Consider the following 26,713-nt stretch of genomic DNA (forward strand, 5'->3'; position numbering starts at 1 on the left):
AAAGATATTTGCAAATGACATAGCTGATCAAGGGTTAGTATCCAAAATATAATAATCTGACACAATTCAATACCCAAAAAATAAACAATCCAATTTAAAAAAATGGGCAGAAGACATGAACAGACATTTCTCCAAAGAAGACATCCAGATGACCAACAGACACATGATAAGATGTCCAATATCACTCATCCTGAGAGAAATGCAAATCAAAACTATAATGAAATTATTACCTCACACTTGTCAGAATGGCTAAAATAAAAAACACAAGAAACAAGTCCTGGTGAGGATGTGAGAAAAAGGATTCCTTTTGCACTGTTGATGGGAATGCTAACTGGTACAGCCACATGGAAAACAGTACGGGGATCCTCACGAACTTAAAAACAGAACTACCCTATGACCCAATAATCATGCTACTATGTATTTACCTAATAAATACAAAAACATTAATTCAAAGGGATACATGCACCTTTATGTTTACTACCACATTATTTACAATTGCCAAAGTATGGAGGCAGTCCAAGTATCTATTGATATATGAATGTATAAAGAACATATAAAGAACATGTAGTATGTATGTGTGTGTGTGTGTATGATATATATATATATATATATATATATATATATATATATATATAGTTTTGCCATTTATAATGACATGGATAGAACTAGAGAGTATAATGCTAAGTGAAATAGTCACAGAAAAACAAATATATGATCTCACGCTTATGTGGAATTTAAAAAACAAAACAAGTGAGTAAAGGGGAAAAAAGAGACAGAGACAGAGAGACAGGGACAAAACAAGAAACAGATCCTTATCTATAAAGAACAAACTGATAGTTACCAGAGAACAGGCAGATGGAGGATAGAGGAAATAGGGGATGGGCATTAAAGAGCACATTTATCATAATGAAAAAAAAATTTTAGGGACACCTGGGTGGCTCAGTTGGTTGGACGACTGCCTTCGGCTCAGGTCATGATCCTGAAGTCTCGGGATCGAGTCCCGCATTGGACTCCCAGCTCCATGGGGAGTCTGCTTCTCTCTCTGACCTTCTCCTTGTTCATGCTGTCTCTCAAGTAAATAAATAAAATCTTTAAAAAAAATTTAAATATTAAAAAAAAGAATATTTATTGTCTGGTGTTACTGTCAAGGGACAGAAGCCTATGAATGCCATGCATTAATTGATTTTTTCATTCAGTCACTCTACATTAATTAAGGGTCTACCGACCATGCATCAGTCTTGCGAGGTAAAAAGAATGCAATATAAAATTATATTAAGAATATGGACTCAGAGGCAAATATACCACTTCCCATTGACCAATGTACAAAAATATTTATTTGTATCTGAAATTGCATCATTGCTACATTCATACATTCAACTCCAGAATGCTACTATTTATTCAGCATGCTAAGAACATAAAAGATGATCCCTGCCTGTAAGTGACCACCTACCTGTAGTATACTGAGGACATAGACAATGGTAATATGAAAGAATGGCAAATAAAATGGTTAGGAGAGAGAGGTAATATGGTGGAGGAACTGGGTGACCCTCAAGTGCCTCTTTCCTTGAACACAGCTAGATAAATATCACATCATTCTGAACACCCAAGAAATCTACTGGAATCTTTATTCTTAAAGAACAAAGCTGCATGTCTAAAACTGGAAAAATGACTTTTGCAAGGTAGGAAGTACAGACAGTTGATTTGTGGGAGAAAAGAGCCGTAGGCACTGCCCAGGGGAGTGAACCCTGATCATGGAGGGAGTAGTGAAAGAGTAGGGGGAGAGAAAAAAAAAAAAAAAAGAGTGAAAACACACGCAGGGGACTATACAAGAAAAGTATACCCCAAATCATTGATGGGGAAAAAGGAGAGAGGGTTACAATAATGTCAATTTTCTACAAACACTGGAACACAGAGTCTAAAGTTTCAGAGGCCTGGGACATCACCAGGTTCACACCTGGGGAACTGAGAGGTGCCCTGGTGGAAGAGCAGGGTGGAACCCCAGCACTGGGCAGCCTGAGGATCCCCAGGATCACATGGGGTGAAGGGGTTCCCCTGCTTGGAGTGCATTTGGGAGAGGTGATACAGCCTCTCCATGGGCTGAGGACCCATGGGGACCATTCAGCTGTCTTGCTCACCAGTATAGGAGCAAAGATGGTGGCTGAGGGCAGCAAACCCTGGTGCTGGCTGTTATGTTGCAATTTACCATAAACTCTGAATTAGTGCATGGTCAGGCGATTGCCTTCTGAGAGAAGTCACACCTGCCACAGTACAGGGAGAACCTCCCCCAGAGGATTAGTGTGGGTCCACTCTGGGGGGTGGAGGGTCTCTTAAGTGTGGGATTTTGAAACACAGCCATGCTTGAGATAAAAACACTGGAGTGCTGCATGATTTCACTGGTGGACAGCTTGGACATATGCAGGATAAGACTGGGGATCTGATGGAAACCAGGGACACAGGAGGGGTCATTGTTTGCAAGTCTGTGAGGACTTGCTAAAGAAAGATGGCACACACTTTCCACTCTCCAGTAGAGAAAACAGGGCATCCACATCAGCAAGGAAGAAGTCAAACTTTACCTCTTTGCAGACAACATGATACTCTACGCAGAAAACCTGAGAGACTCCACCAAAAAATTGTTTGAACTAATATATGAATTTAGCAAAGTTGCAGGATATAGAATCAATGTGCAGAAATCTGTTGCATTTCTCTACACAAAAAGAAATCAAGAAATCAATCTCATTTGCAGTTCCACCAAAAACAAGATACCTAGGAAAAAACCTAACTAACATGGTAAAAATTCTGTACTCTGAAAACTATGGAACACTTATGAAAGAAATTGATGGGGACACAAAGAAATGGAAAAACAGTCCATGTTCATGGATTAGAAGATGAAACACTACCCAAAGCAATCTACGCATTTAATGCAATCCCTATCAAAATACCACCAGCATTTTTCACAGAACTAGAACAAACAATTCTAAAATCTGTATGGAACCACAAAAGACCCCAAATAGCCAAAGCAATTCCAAAAACAAACAAACAAATAAAAAGCAACTGGAGGCATTACAATTCTGGATTTCAAGTTATATTACAAAGTTGTAGTAATCAAGACAGTATGGTTCTGGCACAAAAATAGACACACAGATCAATGGAAGAGAATAGAGAACCCAGAAATGGACCCACAAGTATATGGTAAATTAATCTCTGACAAAGCAGGAAAGAATATCCAATGGAAAAAATCAGTCTTTTCAACAAATGTTTCTGGGAAAACTGAACAGTGATATACAAAAGAATGAAACTGGACCATTTTCTTACACCATACACAAAAATAAATTCAAAATGGGTGAGAGAACTAAATGTGAAACAGGAAACCATCAAAATCCTAGGAAAAAACACAAGCAGAAACCCCTTTGACCATGGCCATAGCAACTTCTTACTAGACAAATCATGGGAGGCAAGGGAAACAAAAGCAAAAATGAACTATTGGGACTTCATCAAGAAAAAAAAAGCTTCTGCAAGGAAGTGAAACAATCAACAGAACTAAAAGGCAGCCTGTAGGGGCGCCTGGGTGGCTCAATGGGTTAAAGCCTCTGCTTTCGGCTCAGGTCATGATCCCAGGGTCCTGGGATCCAGCCCCGCATTAGGCTCTCTGCTCAGCAGGGAGCCTGCTTCCTCCTCTCTCTCTGTCTGCCTCTCTGCCTACTTGTGATCTCTGTCTGTCAAATAAATACATAAAATCTTTAAAAAAAAAAAAAAAGGCAGCCTGTAGAATGGGAGAAGATATTTGCAAATGACATATATGATAAAGAATCCGTATCCAAAATCTACAAAAAACTTATCAAACTCAACACCCAAAAGCCAAATAATCCATTTAAGAAATGGACAAATGACATTGAGATAGTTAAAAGACACATAAAGAAGCTCAATGTTACTCATCATCAGGGAAATACAAATCAAAACCACGATGAGATACCACCTCATATCTGTCAGAATGGCTAAAATTAACAATACAAGAAACAAACACTGGCAAGGATATGGAGAAAGGGGAACCCTCTTACACTGTTGGTGAGAATGCAAACTGGTAGAGCCACTCTGGAGAACAGTATGGAGGTTCCTCAAAAAGTTAAAAATACAACTACTCTGTGATCCATCAATTGCACTACTAGGTATTTACCCAAAGGATACATAAATACAGATTTGAAGGAATACATGCACCCCAATGGTTACTGCAGCATTATCAACAATAGCCAACCAATGGAAAGAACAGAAATATCCATTGACTGAATGAAAAAAGAACATATGGTTTATATAAATACATATAAATTATAATAAATGTAAAAAGATATAATGGAATACACATACATATACAATGGGTTATTAGTCATCAAAAAGAATGTAATCCTTTTTTTTAAAGATTTTATTTATTTGAGAGAGAATTTGATAGCGAGAGATAGTATGAGCGGCGAGAAGCCGACTCCCTGTGAGCATGGAGACCGACACAGGGCTTGAACCCAGGACCCTGAGATCATGACCTGAGCTAAAGGCAGACACTTAATCAGCTAAGACACCCAGGTACCCCCAAAATAATGTAATCCTGACATTTATAATGACATGAATTGAGTTACAGTGTATTATGTTAAGTGAAATAAGTCAGAGGAAGACAAAACCATATGATTTCACTCATATGTGAAATTTAAGAAAAAAGACAAATACATGAGAAGGGGGAAAAAAAAGAAGAGAAGGAAACAAACCATAAAAGACTCTTTTTTTAAAATTTTTTAATATTTTATTTATTTATTTGACAGAGAGTAGGGGGGACAGCACAAACAGGGGAGCAGCAGAGGGAGAGGGAGAAGTAGTCTCCCCCCCAGGCAGGGAGTCTAACATGGGGCTCGATTCGGACCTGGGACCTTGGCAGCATGACCTGAGCGGAAGGCAGATGCTTAACTCACTGAGGCACCCAGGTACCACACATAAGAGATTCTTTTTTTTTTTAATTTTATAGTTTTTTATTTTTTATAAACATATAAACATATATTTTTATCCCCAGGGGTACAGGTCTGTGAATCACCAGGTTTACACACTTCACAGCACTCACCAAAGCACATACCCTCCCCAATGTCCATAATCCCACCCCCTTCTCCCAAACCCCCTTCCCCCAGCAACCCTCAGTTTGTTTTGTGAGATTAAGAGTCACTTATGGTTTGTCTCCCTCCCAATCCCATCTTGTTTCATTTATTCTTCTTGTACCCACTTAAGCCCCCATGTTGCAATGATAGAAAACAAATTGAGGGCTGATGGAGGAAGGTGGTTTGGGATGTGCTGGATGGGTGATGTGTATGTGTTGTGATGAACACTGGGTATTGTATGTAAATGATGAATGGCTGAATTCTACTCCAGAAACTAATATTGCATTATATGTTAACTAAAATTTAAAAAATAATAATAAAGAAGTAAATCAATAAAAGTTCTTAAAATAAGAAAAAAGAGGATTTACGTATGTGTCCTTTCCAATCAGACTACGTAATCAGTGTTTTGTAGAATATTTGTGACATTTCACAGTAACAGTACTTTAAAAAAAAAAAAACTGTTTTTGAGAAGTACTTGTTGGCATTGTCTAATATTGGGGAGTTGATTTTAAATAAAGAGAAGGCAGAAAGAAAAAATAATCATAAAAATAAATAAATAAATAAAATGGTTGTATGTGATCAGTGCAGTAAGAAGCTAGATGAAGCATCTCAGTTGGCCTGGGACAATCAGAGGCACAGATAAATCTTAAGTGTAACCAGGCAACAAGCCCTTTTTAGGTGTCCCATCCTATATAATAAGCACTTATTACACATCATCCCTTACTTAAAAATCCATTGTCTATGAGGTAGGTATTATTATGCTAATTTTAAAGATGTAGAAAATTGAAGTGACAAGATGTTGTATAGCTTGCTCAAGATCCCATAAGTGGGAAGATTCAAATTTATATCTAACACCAAAGTTAAGATTCCTGGAGGGATAAGGCAAGTGTATGCTGATCACATGGCCTACTAGGATCTTGGGTACATCAGTTAACCTCTCCTGATCTCTATTTTCTCATATGATAAAAAAATGACACTAACTAAAGAATTTCTGGATACCTTTTGCAGTGAAAACACAAAGTGGGTACTGGGTGCACAGGGAGCAGTTCTCTTACATGAGACATCTGCATCTTTGTTATCAAATCCCAACATTACTGTAATATATTATAGTTTTTCTATTACTAATAAAATATCTTGAGAATTTTAGTCCTGTTAAATAAAATTTTGAATTAAAATTGCAACAGAGTCAGTGAATATGGTAAAAAATGTGCCTCCTTCACTGTGATAATAAGTATTTACATATTTAAAATGTATATATAAGTTACTCCTATCCCCTCCATTTACCAAGCTAAATAAGTTGTTCTTGCCTGGCATTTTTCTCTTTTAACTCCTGACAAGCCCTATTCATCTCTGCAACATAGAGGAAAGAGACCAGAAATTATTCAAGTCGACCATATGTTGGTAGAGATCTCTTGTTGGTTCCTTGGACTAAAGCAACAATCTTTAGGTCATTTCAAGAGTGAAGTAGAGAACTGGCAAAAGATCTTTCTTCAAAGCTACAAATTACTGGTTCCATATCTTTTCAGGGAAGCATCCATGTCACAAGGAACAAAGCAATTACTCGAACTGCAGATGACTAACAGTGGGGTAACTTGCCTCACAGTGTATGAGTCGCATTATGCTTCATGATATTGATATTCTGACAAAGAGCAAAGAGATAGAAAAATATACACCAACTAATTCTATGGAATCCTTGGATTAAAACCCTTCCCCACTCACTTTTGATTGAAGAACTCAGGAGGGACATAAATCTACTGACAGTACATTTGGAAGAACGAAATGAAATCTGTTTGGTAAGACAAAGAATGGACTATGTAGCAAGCACCAAGTGTTATTGAGGCAACATGTCTGGAGTTTACATTTGCCTACATCACTAACTCTGGTGAGGTTTTAGCCAAATCTTTCAATCTCTGGGTCACAGTTCACCTGCAGCAGATGTTAAAAAACAAAACACAAGTGAAGTTCCCCTAGGAACGATGTTTATTATAGCACTTTGGATCAGATCTTAAGAATTATTATTCTTTGTTCTCTAAGCAATATTTTCTACGAGAATACAAAGCTGCCATTATCCCCAGACTGCGAGTGAGGAAGGAGGATGTTTTCCTAATACCACATAGAAAAGTAATGATGGAGCCCTGACAACATTTGTGATTTCTGACACTGAGCCCATTTTCTTTGTTCCAATCCTGACTATCTTCTCCACTATATGCATCAATATTTTGAAAAGGCTAGAAGAAAACAATGTTAGTTATTAACTGGTCTTTCTATAACCCACACTCTCCTTTTGGGATTAGACTTTATTGTTTTCCGGATTCAATAAACATTTTAAATTTGTTGAAGTTTTAGACCTTTCAGAAAAAACAGTTGCTGTGGAAGTAAAAGGCTACTTCTCACCAAGCCCTTGAAATTTTCAAAGTACCATCAACATGACTGAAATAAGCATACAACTTTTAGATGATAGAGCTTTAAACTATCTCTTTTAGTGTAAGTGAGAGTTAATGGCTAAACTGATAGGGTAGCTGGAGAAGCATTGCCTCATGCTTGGAGGACATTTAATCATTAAACTGTAGAGAAGAATATTTTAACATGGGAGTAGAAAGAAATACTTAGCCTAAAGATCAGTCCATGATCCACTTTTTTTTTTTTTTAAATGATGGTGAATTAGCAAGATGTTATACTTGAAGCACACAATATACTTCAAAGTGGGTAAGTTATTGAGTACATTGTCTGGAAACTACCCATCACTCACAATAGATATTAAAGGTAAGTGACCAAAGGAGGTAACTATACCTCATGTCTAATGACTTCAGGGTCCCTACTCTTATCTCCAAATTCTACTTAAACCACTATTCATGCTGTAAAACATATTAAGTAGGGGGCATAGTCTATTATATTATAATGAAAAAGGTTTTGGGAATAGTGGGGGAAAAACCCAAACACACACATAAGATTCAAGCAGATGTAGGGTTGAACCCTATCCCAGGTCTTTGCTGGACGATTGACTTTCAACAGTTACTAAGCTTCAGTTTGCTGATTGACATTTGATAGTTGCTAAGCTTCAGTGTGCTTATCTACAAACAGCAGATTAAAGTTTATTAAAGGCATTACATTAGTTCATATATGTGGAAGTACCTGGCATATAATAGACACTCAGTACATCCTACTTTCCTTAGTTTTGTATTATGTTGTTAAAACTTTGCTTGCGGGATGCCTGGGTGGCTCCGTCGGTTGGGCAGCGGCCTTCAGCTCGGGTCATGATCCCAGGTCCTGGGATGGAGTCCTGTGTTGGGCTTCTTGCTCAACAGGGAGCCTGCTTCTCTCTCTACCGCTACCTGTCACTCTGCCTACTGGTGCTCTCTCGGACAAAAAAATAAATAAAATCGTTAAAAAAACAAAAACAAAAACAAAAAAAAATTTGCTTGCCATTGTTCTAATTTTTTTTTTTCTTTTTTAGGTGAAAATATTAAATCTCAGAAAAATAGTAAAACTCTTCCAGGTTAAAGAGTTGGTTGTCAGCTAATTCAGAATCAATTCCCAGTGTTTTCTAAATTATATGAATAATGTTCTGTTAACTCCAATATGACATCCACAAAATAATAGGCATAATAACTCAGTGAGTGGCAGGTAGTAATGGTAGAGAGAACATGAAAGGGGGAACTTTTGCTTTGGAAAGTCAGGCACAGAGAAAGTGGCTTGAATTAAGTCTTCAAAATGAGAGGCCTTTTTACTTATTTTATGTATTCACGCTCTATAATACACAAAGTATAAGCAGATATGCAACAACAGCAGAAGTATCATTAATTCCTTTTTGCTAAACGACTTCCATACAAAGAAAAGAAGTAACTGAAGGAAGAGAGAGGGAGGAAAGAGGAAAGTGGGAAATAAAAGTCCAGATGCGATATGAATACAGAACAGCACACAGTGAAAAAAGGCACGATTCTCCCCAGAAACAGTCAAAATAAGAATGTGAATGAAAAGCTGACACACATAACTCTATACATATATCTTAAATATACACATACACCCTAGAACTCATACTGTTCACACACTTTTTACACATGTCTTTTCCATGACATTGTATCTAGGTAACCTTCCCATAACACTGCATACAGATCTTGTTCCTTTTGTTGATCACAAGATATTCCAACATGTAGTTAATTTAGCTTCATCTTGATGGACACTGTGATTTGGGTACTTTCCTTGAGGATACCTATAGAATAATTTTTAGTGGCTTGGCTAAGCCAAATTTCATATGGACTTACATTTTGGCAACCCCTGTCAGATTACCCTAAAAAATCAACAAGCCAATTTGCCTTCCTATAAAGAACATAAGTAAGTGCCATTTGGGCAAGAATCTAGGTAGGAGAATGGCTAAAGAAAGGTGTATGACACAAGGTTATACACAGAGTTTTGCACAATTGAGTGAATTTTGGTCAAACTAATGAGATGTTAAATTGTCACCTAGATACTGCCTGTCCACTAGGAAATCGAGGTCAATCTGCTTAACCTAAAATTTCAGTGCATTTAGGATTAGTTTCCAATGGATGAGTTGATCTAATTTGTTTTGTCACTTATCATTTAATTTTTCAACTATATTTATTTATATTATTATCTCCTATATTTCCAAAAGTTTCTTTTAAAATGGTCGTTGGGGCCAAATTCTGACTAAAACTCTCCAAAAACAAAAACATGACACAAAATTAAACTTAAAAAATTTACATTATGAACAAAAGTTCATACTGTAGTCATAGTCCTTTAGTCAAGATTGCTGCTGAAAAATGTTGTATAACAAACAACATTAAAATCTTAGTGGCTTACTATATATATATATATTTTTTTCTATTGAATAACTAATCTCAACTGGACTTGGTTAGATTCAACTAGACTCATTTAGATTTGGCTCCAAGAAGCAGAAACTTCTACACATATCCTATTCTTCTCCTTGTTCCAATATGACCTAAGACATGCTCTCAGAGTGCATCTCAGAATCATGAGAGACAAAAGTAAACCATTAAAACCCATTTTGTGGGGTGCCTGGGTGGCTCAGTGGGTTAAAACCTCTGCCTTCCGCTCAGGTCATGATCCCAGGGTCCTGGGATGGAGCCCCACATCGGGCTCTCTGCTCAGCAGGGAGCTTCCTCCTCTCTCTCTACCTGCCTCTCTGCCTACTTCTGATCTCTGTCTGCCAAATTAATAAATAAAATATTAAAACAAAACAAAACAAAACAAAAAACCATTTTGTGTCACTGCTCTTACCAAATCTGTTAACATTCCACACGTCAAAGCAAGTCACATTATCTAATCACCACGAACAGGTGGGAAAATACACTTTGCCTCTCTGGTGGAAGGTACTCCGAAGTCATATGGCAAAGAATGTGGATATTTAATTCTGTAACAGATGGACTGAAGAATTTGAAACAGTCTACCATAGATAATTCTAATTCATATCTTAAAATCAGACTACATAACATTATTCTATTATCTGTATAGTTTATATGACTTGACATAGCTTTTTTCATAGGTCAAGGGCCTGAATACCAGGACATTGCCATCCTGGCTAAAATCTAAAGGAATATACAAGTAAAATATTTCCAAATGGTATCGTATATTTCAGAACACTTAATTATGTACCTCTGTAAGAAAAATATCCCAGAAAGAAAAGATAGTTAATAAAATACTGGAAATCCCTTTAAAAATATGATTTCAGGTCTAGCCTAACCTATAAAAATATTAGAGGGCTGCCCATGGATCTAAACTGGCGGTAGAATGATATAATGCTTACAATTTCTTTCTATTACTTGTTCATGGATGCAATTATATTTTGCACATAACAAAAGTTTTGATTTCATAAAAGCCCCAATATCAAAGTAATTGGGAATAAATTATTTCCTGATAATTAAAAGGGTTTTTTGTTTGTTGGTTTTTTGGTTTTTTTTTTGGGGGGGGGGTTGGCAGTTAAGTGTAACTATGAGTCTCTGAAATGTTGTGTATCCAGAAGGTTCAACCAGAGAAACAGAGGCAGTAGGAGATATACATTCAAAGCTTTTATAAGGAATTGGCTTATTAATTATGGGGGCTGGCCAGGCAAGTATCACATCGGTAGAGCAGGATGTCAAGAAGGGCATACTGAAACCCTCAAGCATGAGCTAAAGCTGCAGATCACTGGCAAAACTCCCTCTTCTATTTCAGAGAACCTCAGTTGTGTACTTAAGCCCTAACAACTAATGGAATCAGATTATTTAGAATAATTTCCCTTACTTTTTTTTTTTTTAAGATTTTATTTATTTACTTGAGAGAGAGACAGTGAGAGAGAGCATGAACGAGGAGAAGGTCAGAGAGAGAAGCAGACTCCCCATGGAGGTGGGAGTCCGATGCGGGACTCGATCCCGGGACTCCAGGATCATGACCTGAGCCGAAGGCAGTCGTCCAACCAACTGAGCCACCCAGGCGTTCCTAATTTTCCTTAATTAAAGTCCATTGATTATGAACTTTAATCATATCTTCAAAATACTTTCCCAGCAACCTCAGGTTGGTGTTTGATTGTGGAAGGGGTCCACAGCCCAGCCAAGCTGATACATAAAAGTGAGCATCACACACTGCAGCCCTGGGGATGGAGGAAAAGGCTCCTAAATAGGGAGGGGAGGCTGTGAAAACAGACTTCACTGACATCTCAGCTTTGCCCAAGGCTGACCAGATCTGATTTCAGATTTGGGTTGAAATATAGAAGTCATTTTCTTGTGGCTTTTGTCACCACTCTTAAAAGTACTTTGTCATAATCAAACTGACAGCCTGCCTCTTTAGGAGCTCGTGGGTAGAGTTTCTCAGAGATGTGCTTAATTGAAATCACACTTGGAGATTCTATCTCCACTTTACAGTCTTAGGATTTGCTTTGTTTTTAAACTGGAACAAGAAGAGAGGATGAATGGCTGGTATATTTGATGATACATAATCACATTAATACTTTATTGCCACATTTGTCAATATATTAGTGCAATATGTTATCATATACATTATTAACTGTTAGTGTTAAATGTTTTATGCTGATCTTTTACATTTTTTATTTCGATTGTGATAAATTTGGATCCAAGGGATCTTTTTTCTTTCAGAACAAGAAGGAACAAAAATATTGCATTAAAGGAACACAGGAGCATTGAGCTCAGTCCCTCAAACAAAGACAACCGGTATTATTTTCCTCCCAGGGCCTTCTTTTTTTTTTTTTTTTTTTTTTTTTTTTTTTTTTTTTTTTAATTTTTTATTTTTTATAAACATATATTTTTTATATACATATATTTTTATCCCCAGGTCTGTGAATCACCAGGTTTACACACTTCACAGCACTCACCAAATCACATACCCTCCCCAATGTCCATAATCCCACCTCCTTCTCCCCAACCCCCTCCCCCCGGCAACCCTCAGTTTGTTTTGTGAGATTAAGAGTCACTTATGGTTTGTCTCCCTCCCAATCCCATCTTGTTTCATTTATTCTTCTACCCACTTAAGCCTCCATGTTGCATCACCACTTCCTCATATCAGGGAGATCATATGATAGTTGTCTTTCTCTGCTTGACTTATTTCGCTAAGCATGATACGCTCTAGTTCCATCCATGTTGTTGCAAATGGCAAGATTTCATTTCTTTTGATGGCTGCATAGTATTCCATTGTGTATATATACCACATCTTCTTGATCCATTCATCTGTTGATGGACATCTAGGTTCTTTCCATAGTTTCGCTATTGTGGACATTGCTGCTATAAACATTCGGGTGCATGTGTCCCTTTGGATCACTACATTTGTATCTTTAGGGTAAATACCCAATAGTGCAATTGCTGGGTCATAGGGCAGTTCTATTTTCAACATTTTGAGGAACCTCCATGCTGTTTTCCAGAGTGGCTGCACCAGCTTGCATTCCCACCAACAGTGTAGGAGGGTTCCCCTTTCTCCGCATCCTCGCCAGCATCTGTCATATCCTGACTTGTTGATTTTAGCCATTCTGACTGGTGTGAGGTGATATCTCATTGTGGTTTTGATTTGTATTTCCCTGATGCCAAGTGATATGGAGCACTTTTTCATGTGTCTGTTGGCCATCTGGATGTCTTCTTTGCAGAAATGTCTGTTCATGTCTTCTGCCCATTTCTTGATTGGATTATTTGTTCTTTGGGTGTTGAGTTTGCTAAGTTCTTTATAGATTCTGGACACTAGTCCTTTATCTGATATGTCGTTTGCAAATATCTTCTCCCATTCTGTCAGTTGTCTTTTGATTTTGTTAACTGTTTCCTTTGCTGTGCAAAAGCTTTTGATCTTGATGAAATCCCAGTAGTTCATTTTTTCCCTTGCTTCCCTTGCCTTTTGCGTTGTTCCTAGGAAGATGTTGCTGCGGCAGAGGTCGAAGAGGTTGCTGCCCGTGTTCTCCTCAAGGATTTTGATGGATTCCTTTCGTACATTGAGGTCCTTCATCCATTTTGAGTCTATTTTTGTGTGTGGTGTAAGGAAATGGTCCAATTTCATTTTTCTGCATGTGGCTGTCCAATTTTCCCAGCACCATTTATTGAAAAGGCTGTCTTTTTTCCATTGGACATTCTTTCCTGCTTTGTCGAAGATTAGTTGACCATAGAGTTGAGGGTCTATTTCTGGGCTCTCTATTCTGTTCCATTGATCTATGTGTCTGTTTTTGTGCCAGTACCATGCTGTCTTGATGATGACAGCTTTGTAATAGAGCTTGAAGTCCGGAATTGTGATGCCACCAACGTTGGCTTTCTTTTTCAATATCCCTTTGGCTATTCGAGGTCTTTTCTGGTTCCATATAAATTTTAGAATTATTTGTTCCATTTCTTTGAAAAAGATGGATGGTACTTTGATAGGAATTGCATTAAATGTGTAGATTGCTTTAGGTAGCATAGACATTTTCACAATATTTATTCTTCCAATCCAGGAGCATGGAACATTTTTCCATTTCTTTGTGTCTTCCTCAATTTCTTTCATGAGTACTTTATAGTTTTCTGAGTATAGATTCTGTGTCTCTTTGGTTAGGTTTATTCCTAGGTATCTTATGGTTTTGGATGCAATTGTAAATGGGATTGACTCCTTAATATCTCTTTCTTCTGTCTTGCTGTTGGTGTAGAGAAATGCAACTGATTTCTGTGCATTGATTTTATATCCTGACACTTTACTGAATTCCTGTATAAGTTCTAGCAATTTTGGAGTGGAGTCTTTTGGGTTTTCCACATATAGTATCATATCATCTGCGAAGAGTGATAATTTGACTTCTTCTTTGCCGATTTGGATGCCTTTAATTTCCTTTTGTTGTCTGATTGCTGAGGCTAGGACCTCTAGTACGATGTTGAATAGCAGTGGTGATAATGGACATCCCTGCCGTGTTCCTGACCTTAGCGGAAAAGCTTTCAGTTTTTCTCCATTGAGAATGATATTTGCGGTGGGTTTTTCATAGATGGCTTTGATGATATTGAGGTATGTGCCCTCTATCCCTACACTTTGAAGAGTTTTGATCAGGAAGGGATGTTGTACTTTGTCAAATGCTTTTTCAGCATCTATTGAGAGTATCATATGGTTCTTGTTCTTACTTTTATTGATGTGTTGTATCACATTGACTGATTTGCGGATGTTGAACCAACCTTGCAGCCCTGGAATAAATCCCACTTGGTCGTGGTGAATAATCTTTTTAATGTACTGTTGAATCCGATTGGCTAGTATTCTGTAATAAGAGATGAGGAAGGACACTATATCATACTCAAAGGGTCTGTCCAACAAGAAGATTTAACAATTTTAAATATCTATGCCCCCAACGTGGGAGCAGCCAACTATATAAACCAATTAATAACAAAATCAAAGAAACACATAAACAACAATACAATAATAGTAGGGGACTTTAATATTCCCCTCACTGAAATGGACAGGTCATCCAAGCAAAAGATCAGCAAGGAAATAAAGGCCTTAAATGACACACTGGACCAGATGGACATCACAGATATATTCAGAATATTTCATCCCAAAGCAACAGAATACACATTCTTCTCTAGTGCACATGGTACATTCTCCAGAATAGATCACATCCTCGGTCCTAAATCAGGACTCAACCGGTATCAAAAGATTGGGATCATTCCCTGCATATTTTCAGACCACAATGCTCTAAAGCTAGAACTCAACCACAAAAGGAAGTTTGGAAAGAACCCAAATACATGGAGACTAAAGAGTATCCTTCTAAAGAATGAATGGGTCAACCGGGAAATTAAAGAAGAATTGAAAAAAATCATGGAAACAAATGATAATGAAAATACAACGGTTCAAAATCTGTGGGACACAACAAAGGCAGTCCTGAGAGGAAAATATATAGCGGTACAAGCCTTTCTCAAGAAACAAGAAAGGTCTCAGGTACACAACCTAACCCTACACCTAAAGGAGCTGGAGAAGGAACAAGAAAGAAACCCTAAGCCCAGCAGGAGAAGAGAAATCATAAAGATCAGAGCAGAAATCAATGAAATAGAAACCAAAAAAACAATAGAACAAATCAACGAAACTAGGAGCTGGTTCTTTGAAAGAATTAATAAAATTGATAAACCCCTGGCCCGACTTATCAAAAAGAAAAGAGAAAGGACCCAAATAAATAAAATCATGAATGAAAGAGGAGAGATCACAACTAACACCAAGGAAATACAAACTATTATAAGAACATACTATGAGCAACTCTACGGCAATAAATTTGACAATCTGGAAGAAATGGATGCATTCCTAGAAACATATAAACTACCACAACTGAACCATGAAGAAATAGAAAGCCTGAACAGACCCATAACCAGTAAGGAGATTGAAACAGTCATTAAAAATCTCCAAACAAACAAAAGCCCGGGGCCAGACGGCTTCCCGGGGGAATTCTACCAAACATTTAAAGAAGAACTAATTCCTATTCTCCTGAAACTGTTCCAAAAAATAGAAATGGAAGGAAAACTTCCAAACTCATTTTATGAGGCCAGCATCACCTTGATCCCAAAACCAGACAAGGATCCCACCAAAAAAGAGAGCTATAGACCGATATCCTTGATGAACACAGATGCGAAAATCCTCCCAGGGCCTTCTTACCTGCCCTTTCTCTGCTCAGCAGTTGCAGGTATTAGAACTTAAAAGTGGCAGATCGCCTGGCACACAGAAGGATCCTGATAATTCCCCATCTTTGGCAATATCTCTGCAGTTCATCGACAGAGGCTCCCACGCTGTGTGATGGTTGTGGGGTGGCCTTCGATAAACCTGGATTTACAGCTGAGACGGCCTCTTCCAGTGGAGTATTATTTCTAAATGTTATCTCTTGAAGTTGGGATTATGTTCTTAGTTGTAATTATAGAATGGTGCCATCGTGTCTGAGCAGAGGCCAAAAATTAAGGCTGATTTGACACGTTCCACTATCTTGTTTAGTGTTTTTTTTTTTTTTTTTTTTTTCATTTGGGGACGTTAGAGGAGAAAGGAAATACTATAGAATTGGGATTTCTTTAAGTATGGTGACTTTCATACTTGAAAGATTAGCAAGAGAGTGACAATTTTGTATCAGGAGTTTCTTCTTGTTTGCTTCATGGAATATAAATTGCTTCCTACATTCCAGAGACTATCTAATTTTTACAGAATTACTACATTGCTAAAAATTCTTATGTGACTAAATTTTCTGCATATATGAGATGAGTTTGCTATTTTTTAAAAAGATTATATTTATTTATTTGACACAGAGAGAAAGCACTGCAGGCAGAGCGAGAAGGAGAAGCCGCCTCACCACTGAGCAGAGAGCCTGCCAGGGGCTTGATCACAGGACCCTGGAATCAGGACCTGAGCCAAAGGCAGCCGCTTAACTGAATGAGCCACCCAGGCACCTCGGAGTTTGTTACTTTTAAAAAAATTATTTCATGTGTCAATTTGTAAAACAAACAAAAATTACCCTTTGTTTTTTATAAATTATGATTTACACATATTTGTTTAGATTCATGTAAGCACCACTAAGCTTTGGTGACATAAATGAAAATTGGTCAGTATAACAGATAGGACATCTACTATCTGTTTTCTACTAGATGAGATAAACTGAGGTATATCTAAGTCACTCTCCCACTGCAGACTATCAAGACTTCAGTGCTAACTTTCTGTGTTGTTTTGCCACTGATGAAACAGCCTTAGAGCCCCTTGGTATTCTCTCTAGGGCTTAGTTTACCCAGTTCTGAAACAGGATAGCAGAACAGACGACTTCTAAAGCCTTTCCCAGTTTTGATATCTTTGAATTATCTCCTCAAAGTTACTTTCCAGTCCTGTTCTAGCAGCATTTCTGTGTCTCAAACTCATACTCATCCATTAAAATGATTAAGGTGATTAAACGTATCATATTTCTTTTAACTTTATTCCCTTAATTCACTGCTTTGGAATATTTTCATGAACACTATCTCTAGCAGATGCATGAAGAGCTGTTCCACTATTTCCCAGCATAGAGATCCTCCAAAAGTAGGCTAATGTGCCAACCCAGAATTGGATCTCCAGTGATGATTTTTGCCACTGTTGGGTATGTAGATTAAACAAAGGTTAAAATATAATATATATTCCATACATATTCTATTTTATATAAATATAGTCTGCTTATTATATGATATACAACAAAATATTCAGAGAGAATGTTGGAATAAGGCAGATTATGCCCAAAAATATTAAGTGGACGGGATTAAAAGAAATAGATCCAGTCTTCATTGGATATTAATAGACAGCAGAGGGGGGACAACTGGGTGGCTCAGTCGGTTAAGCATCTGCCTGTAGCTCAGGTCATGATCCCAGGGTCCTGGGATAGAGTCACATTGGCCTTCCTGCTTGGCAGGTAGCCTGCTTCTCCCTTTGTCTGCTGTTTCCCCCATTTGTGCTCACTGTCTCTGACAAATAAATAAAGTCTTAAAAAATATATATGCCAGTCCACGTTTACCTCTATCACAGCCCCCCCCCCTTTTTTTTTAACTTGAGAGAAGAGGGAATCGGGATATAGTTTAATAAATTTAAAAATGTGTTTAACAACACAATATTAAAATCTAAATTTCTTTTTGTGACTCTAATTGACAATTGTTCCCAAAAATGTCTTTTATGAAGCAATATCATTAAAGTATTCTGATAGGACAAGACACATTGTTTTTCTTAAGAATCCATCAATTTGTATAATGTGAAATGCAATGTTGATCTATTCCCTGCCCTCTCATCTGTCATTTTGAATACCACATCTCATCAGTTTATCTCTTTGTTTAATAAGATTATATCAACTTTAAACCTCAAGCTTCAAGGGTTACTGCCCTACTTATAATAGAATTTAATCCTCTTGTAAGGATCAGCATTCGTAACACTCAGGCATGTGTCATATGACATATTTACTTTTATCCCCACTTTTACAGATGAAAAAAAAAAGTCTCTTTTCATGGCAGTTATATAACTTCTTAAGTTTGCTAACCAAAAGGTAGAGTTAGATTTTATTTTATTTTATTTTATTTTATTTTTTTTTTAAGATTTTATTTATTTATTTGACAGAGAGAAATCACAAGTAGATGGAGAGGCAGGCAGAGAGAGAGAGAGGGAAACAGGCTCCCTGCCGAGCAGAGAGCCCGATGCGGGACTCGATCCCAGGACCCTGAGATCATGACCTGAGCCGAAGGCAGCGGCTTAACCCACTGAGCCACCCAGGCGCCCTAGAGTTAGATTTTAAAAAGTCACCTCCAAATGTCTGAAAAAAACATCAAACTCTGTGCTCTGGTACATCTTCTGGTACTCTGTGCTCTGGTACATAACATCTTCCCTAGGAAAAGGGAGGCTTCTGAAGCTAGGACCTATGGAAGAGTCACCATTGTACCTTCCAACACCTGGCCTGGTGCCCAGCACATGGTATTATCCATTAAGTATTTCTGAATTGTAAGTGAACTGCTAAGCATCTCCTTAATCACTTTATGGTTTCCAAACATCCTGTGCTTCTCCATGTCTCTCTCTTTCCTATCTAAGCATTCCTTACATATCTCAGTTTTTATCAAGCAATGATTCCCTCAAACTCCCCTTAATGGTCTCCATGTCCACTTCTTGAAACTCTCTAGTTCTACTGCATTTATTTTGAGTGCTATGACCAGAATTGCCTGTGAGATCCTAAGAGATTCATGATATCTGCTTCTTGGCTTTGGGGCATATCTTCTCTGGCCTCACCAAAGGCAGAGGAACTTTTGACTTTATATCACACAGATTTCTAAGAGATTTGACTATTTAGTTAACAGTCTTGGCCATAATGAGCATACACCATCATTATGACCCGACTGACAGAAAACAAAATTTTAAAAAATGACTATGATTTTATATCATTGACATTTATTCTATGTCGTCTTCCCAGAAAACTAAATACACCCTTCTCCTACTTTATCAGTTATCATTTTAGTGATGGAAAAGTAACCTTGTTGGGATGCCTAGGTGTTTGAGTGTCTGCCTTCAGATCAGGTCATGATGTCAGGGTCCTAGGATCAAGCCCCTCATGGGCTCCCTGCTCAGCAAGGAGTGTGCTTCTCCCTCTCTGCCCCTCCCCCAGCTTGTACTCATACGCACTTTCTTTCTTCTCTCAAATAAATAAATAACATCTTTTAAAACATTAAAGTAACCTAGCTTACACTGAAAAGAAAGGAATATGGTTCAAGTGACTGTGAAGTTCAAAGGTAAATCTAACTTTAGGCATAAATTTTATTATTATTATTATTATTTTATTTATTTATTTATTTGAAAGAGAGGGAGAGAGAGAGCGAGCACGAGCAGGGCAGGTGGGTGGGCAGGGAGAAGGAATCTTGAGCAGGCTGCAAGGCTCCATCTCACTACCCTGAGATCATGACCTGAACCGAAATCAATAGTCAGATACTTATCTGACTGAGCCACCTAGGCACCCCTAGGCATAACTTTCTAAAGTCACAGCAGTCTGTCTGCATTAATTCTTTTTATCTTCTCCTTTTGACTCAGTCTCTTTTGGTGTATTTGCCTTATTCTCTCCAACTGCTTATGATGTCTTCAAAGGGGCTGACTGTGGCCATAAGTGAAAGCTGCTCATCAAAAATCTATTTTCTTATCTTCTTGGACCCAGTGTGATATAACCTTTCCTGGCCCCTGCTAGAGTTGAATACGGTATGTGATTGAGTTCTAGCTTATGGAATATGAACAGAAGTATTGGTGCAAATTCCAGGCCAAGGGTTGTAAGTGGGTATGATCCCTTCATACTCCCTTTCTTACTCCCCCTCCGACTAGAGGAAAATAATACTGAAGCCCTATGGGATGGTACTACAAGCAATAATGAGCCTCGGTTATTCAATCATCAACGGAGGAAAACGCCACACTGACTAGCAATACCTGCTTGAACTGTAAAGACAGCATGAAATAATCCTTATTGTGTTTGGACTATTATACATTTGGGTGTTTCTTTGTTATAGCAGTTAGCCAGATCTCAGAGCCAATGAATACTCTAACATATGGCAATAAACAACTCGAGTCTGAATTACTTAAGGTTCATGATCAACAGAAAAAGAACATATCTGGGGGGGGGGGGACATATCTGGGGATACGTTAGATAATAAAGGTATATATTTTTTATTTTTATTTATTTTTTAAATATTATTTTATTTTTTCAGTGTTCCAAAAGTCTTCTTTATGATAATAAAGGTATAAAGATAAACTTGATTTTTTTTTTTTTAAAAAGGACCTCTACGAAACAAAAAGAGATGATTTCAGAATTTGAGTTCAAATTGCAGCATTTGGTATTTATTTATTTTTTATTTTTATTTTTTTTAAAGATTTTATTTATTTATTTGACAGAAAGAGATCACAAGCAGGCAGAGAGGCAGGCAGAGAGAGAGGAGGAAGCAGGCTCCCTGCTGAGCAGAGAGCCCGACCCAGGGCTTGATCCCAGGACCCTGGGATCATGACCAGAGCCGAAGGCAGCGGCTTAACCCACTGAGCCACCCAGGCACCCCTGGTATTTAAACCAGCCATGTGCTCTCAAAAATGCAGACTTTGGGGGCCACACGTGACAAATTCTGATTCACATATTTTGAGACATCACCTATTAATCTGCAATTTGAAATTTCCAGAGGATATTCTGATTCAAGTGTCCCATTAACCAAAGTATGGGGAAAAAAATACTAATTATTTTTGCCAAAAAGGCCAATTCAGGAGCTGAGTCTGGCATTTTGAGTTCTATCATTTATATTTTCTGCCAAAAGAAAGTATATTTATTAACCAGCAAAACTTTTAAAATCCCCATAACTAAAGTTAAGGAGTAATTTATAAATGTGGGTCATTATGTAGAAAACACCAATACATGTCTTGCCCATAACAGATGCTAACTGAATTGTATTAACTCAAGATGGTTTAGTACAAAGGCAGTTCTCAATTCTCAGCCTGGCTATACACTGGAATCCACTGGAGAGCTTTATAAAACACAGATACTTGAGTTCTACCCCACTTTCTTACTTAACTGAATAGAAACAAGTTTAGGCATTAGATTTTTAAGATTGCTAGATGATCTAACATGCAGTGTTGAGAATCGTCTTGAAATTGGGCCCTCAGACCAGGACCTTGAGCATTACCTGGAAACTTACTTGAAATATATAATTTTCAGACCCCCCAAATTTCTGAATTGGAAATGTTTGGTGTGGGGTACAGCACCAGATTCAATCTGAGACATGCCCGTGTTTAAGAACCACTGGTCTAGGGGCCAATGGGTGGCTCAGTGGGTTAAACCTCTGCCTTCGGCTCAGGTCATGATCCCAGGACGGCTCAGGTCATGATCTCAGGGTCCTGGGATCAAGCCCTGCATCGGGCTCTCTGCTCAGCAGGGAGCCTGCTTCTCCCACTCTCTCTCTCTGCCAGCCTCTCTGCCTACTTGCGATCTCTGTCAAATAAATAATCTTAAAAAAAAAAAAAAAAAAGAACCACTGGTCCAGGCAGTGGTTTCCAAATCTGATCATCAGAATTATGTGGGGGAATTTCTGGAAATAAAAATTCCTCAGCTTCACCGCTGCTTCCAGTTTCTAACCCAGAAAGTCTGAGGAAGGCTGAGAAAAGTTTTTATTCGTGTATTTTTTTAAGAATTCTGAAGATTTGCCAGGTTTGGGAACCACCTTGGGAATATTCTGTGAAGGGCATCAACTTCAGAAATCTGAATTCCAGTCCCACTGCTGTTTGTAGCTGCCCATGTGACTATAGCTGTGCCCTCCCCCTTCTGTCCCCAGAAGCAAAGCTTCCTCACCACAACGGACTCTGCACTTGTTGGGCAGCTCTAATGAACACGAATGAGGTGTGAAGCGTCAAAGCCCTTGTAAAATGTGAATTATTACCATCAGATAGTCTTCGAGTGGAAGAGGATGTTTCCTGCTCCACTTCTGCCTCCTGGGAGACTATTACCCACGAGCATGGCCTTTCATTCCTTCTTCTTTAATGGAAAACCTCCTGAAGGACACCTTGGGCTCTGCTATCTTCTTCATTTCCATAATTATCTAGAGCTAAACTTCACCCTAGAAAACTCGTGCTGTAACAATGCTTCTCTGCCGGGTCTTTTTTTTTTTTTTCCTCTCTCTCCTTTTCTCACCTCTCTTTGTCTCTTCCTGTTCTAGACAGTGTCTGTCCATTTCACCCTCTTTCTCTTTTATTATTATTATTTAAGGATCATAAAGTGGAAGTCAGGTTGCTGAGCTTTCTGAGACAAATGAGGCCAAGTGGTCCGCTGGGAGCACTCGGCACCAGGCTCTCACAGTATCCCAGCATATGGAGTCGAGTCTCCAGGCACTGACATTAACACTCCTGCTTCAGGTAACTCATTTAGCTTTGGTGTCATTTTACAATAAATATACCATCCACCGACACAAATTAGACAGCTATTGAGATTAATTTTGAGGCACTATCGGCAACATCTTAAATCAAAAATCATTCTTTATTAGCATGCTTGGCGGTATAGTGTGCCTGCCCTCCCCCCTCCTGATCCCTGCCACAAGAATAAATGAGGCCCCGTGGTTGACATAGCGCATCAAGTGTTTTATAATAGTCTAATTGTAGCTAATGGTTTGTGCAGCTAATTAAGGCCCTATGAATTACAGTAATCAGTCAGGCTCATCCTTTAAACCAGATAGTTCTATTCAACCGTTCCTTTAGTAAGAAACAAAATATATAACTATATATAACTATAACTGCACACACACACACATACACAGCACACAGGCTGTAATGATCAGCTAGGTTCGTCTGAGCACAAAGAAATTAATAAGACTGATTTTTTCTCTTACTTATTACAAAATATTTATTTAGAGAGACACAGGTTTCTCAGCAACAGCAATAGTCCCTGTGGGAGGGGGAAAGGCAGAGTCTATAGTGTCCTCTGCCTGAAAACTGAGAATCAGCGGACGCCAAGTGTAATACCTTTTCTCTCACACCTCCCTTAACCCACCAGGTTGCCGCCCAGGGTTACCATGTGGCATTGGTCACGTTGGAGGAATCCAAATGCCTCAGAGAAATGGTGCCAAAGAAGCCACCTAGAGAGGATGGCTGAAAAGTCAAAATGGATAAAACATTCTTGAACTAGATGGCTGACAATACTGTGAACATCATTCGCTTTCTTTGGTAGCCCTGGCCACTGAGGCAGAGGAAGTTAAGGAGCAATTCATGAGACACTGAGAAGAGGATGGTTTTCTTTTACAATGGATTTGTTTTGAGAATAATACTCAAATAGAAGAGCTATTAGATTATAAAACAGCTCTCTGCTTCTTGGTTTATTTACAAATTGCCTGGGCAGAGCAGGAAAGTACTTTGGGAGCAATTCTGCAAAGGCCTCTGGGGAACAGAAGAAGGGAGTGATAGGTCTGTTCCAGTGCTTGCATCTCTGATTCTTTGAGAAGGAGAAAACTTCTATAGAAATGTCATCAGCATGACTTCTGTTAGAATATGTGTCCTAGTTCTCCAGGGTCCCATCGGCAGTAAAAAGTAGAAAAGAAACAGGGATTTTCATGAGGGTCATATGTTTTCATTCTTTCCAGCTCCAATCTCCCGAACTGTGTAGGACCTTGGAAGTTCAATCGGTTCTTCACCTCGTTTGTAGGCAAGATTAGATTTAATTACTCTGGACAGGTGATTGGACAACCAGTTCTATTATGTAAAATGTATTCCTGTGGCATATGTTTATTGCAGATTCTTGTTCCCAGCAACTACCTCCTTCCAGCTGGCCAAAATTTTCTTACTGTAATAGAGGGCCATTTCTTTATGATTTTAAAGGTCATGACTGACTGTCTCTTATGAATCCTGGCCACTCTCAGGTCAAATTATTCTTGTTTCATTAAACTCCCCCTGTAGATCTTCTTAGCTCACCATTGTGGTATAGTAGAAAGCTCACTGGTCAGGGAAGAAAAAAAGAAAAAGAAAAAGGGCTATTTGCCTTCTAACTAGAGTTTTAGGTATTTATTGATCATTCATTATATCCCTTCAAGATTTACATTTATAGGTAGTACTTAATCTCTATCCTCACTCTAAAAGATTCAACTGTTAGGCCTAGATGTTCCTTATTTCTGAAACGGTGACTATCAACTAAAATGCTTACATTTAGGTCTATCTGCTTAACAAGTTAGTGTAACTTGCTCAGAATTTTTTATCTGTCTGTCCAACTATATTTTTGCAAGGCTATGAATGTATTTTTCATGGTTATCCATGATGGCATTAAAATTTTTCTTTTTATCTACTAAATACGCTTTGTGAAGCATTAGCTGCATGTTGACATTTGATTGCACATACTTCAAGGCTTTTTATGAAGTTTTCCTTCCCCTTGAAGATGACCAGATGTTGGAGGAAATCAGATTGATGGGAGATGAAAAGTGCGATTTTCCCAGCTCTCATCACTAACCCTTTTCCTTCCTCACTCTGCTCTTTCCATACTCTTTTCCTCTACGATGATCCTTGTATACTTTACGAGGCTGAAAACTCAGCTTGTGTAGAATGAGATAATTTTGAAATAGATGCTTCTGGTTCAGGCCAAAAGATGCTTCTCCATGATGGGCATTGTGGTGGCACACAGTCTAGGGTTTTATTTATTCTGCAATGAAACAGATTTGATGGCAGTTCTCCACCACCTGGCGTTGGCCTCCTTCTATAGGTCATGATTCAACAGCCCTTTCATTAAAGTCATTATGAGAAATTACTTTACCAGTCATTTGGGGAGCAACTGATATTGCTACTTCATCCTGTTGGTTTAGGTGGATATATGGAAGTATACACTCTGTTCTTACCACACCTCAAATTCTAAATTTTAAGCATTTCAAAGAAAGGATGATGACACAATGCATACTTACATTCATCTACCTCAGTACTACCTCAATCCCATACATGTATAGAGTACAAAATACCCTTGATATATGAAGGTGTGTCTGCTCTAAGAGTTTATCACACCTGAATGGTTTGAACTCTAGACTATATCTTTTGGACAGACATTCACCTATCTAAAAGTACAGATCTGGGCCAGCTGAGATTTCATGATTTTCTGACTCCAGAATGAATGAAAGCAACAGAACCCCCATTACTCATAAACAGAGTCCAGCCAGCTGCTTTTGTTTGACTCAGTGGCTTTTTTTTCTTCTTGTTTTGTTTGATCCCACTCCAGAAAGTGGACACCATATTAATCGTATTTATAAATACTGTATACACCAGTTGCAGAACCTCGGGGCTCATTTAAAAAGAAAGATTAAACACATAAATTATTACAATGAATTAAGCTGTCAAATTCCTTTACTCTCAGTACCCAGAGTATTTTAAAGACCCTAGTCCAAATCCAGGGACTATATGGAGAAACACAGACCACCAGAAACACCTACATATCATGGGAATGTTTCAGAAAATCATCAGGCATGTAGATCCATCTTCAAGATGATTCAAGACCTCTGTATACTATAGGAAACCTAGAATTCCCTAGTATGCATTCTATACTCTGTTAGCCTCTATCTACTGTAATCATCCATTTATCTCAGAATTCAGAGATGTGAGCTTTGATAGCTAATACGTGCCAAGCATGGATTTACCACTACCACTGCCCATGTCCACAGCAAAGTCAAAGGTAGTACCATATTGCTTGGCTCAGTGTGAAAGACCTTTAATTCTGCAACACAGAATTTATTTATTTTTAATTTTGAAAACTAGGCAATGGCAGAAGTTAACAGTGTTGCTGGTGCTAAAATGCAAGGTAACTGTAGAACATGCATTATAAAATTCTAGATTGTGTTGTGGAGAGAAACAGTAAATTAGAGAAGAGAGGGAAAATTATAGGCTAGTGTTATCCACTGCTTTTCAACAGTGGCCATCAGCTCCAGCAGTTCAGTGGTCATCTGTCTACAAAGAACGGACCTTGAATCTGTCCTCTATATATAGCGCCCTTTCTCACTCATCCAGAATCTAGAGCCTATCCAATTTTCAGGCCTCTGTGTGCATCTGGATTCCTCCAGGAAGCATTCCCAAAGAATACCAGATTATGTCACCTTTCCCTTTTCTGAACAGAGAAGTCTCTCGCTGTGCTATGTTGGAACATAATCACATGC

The sequence above is a fragment of the Mustela lutreola genome, chromosome 11 (genome assembly GCF_030435805.1).
Source record: "Mustela lutreola isolate mMusLut2 chromosome 11, mMusLut2.pri, whole genome shotgun sequence".
Lineage (NCBI taxonomy): Eukaryota > Metazoa > Chordata > Mammalia > Carnivora > Mustelidae > Mustela > Mustela lutreola.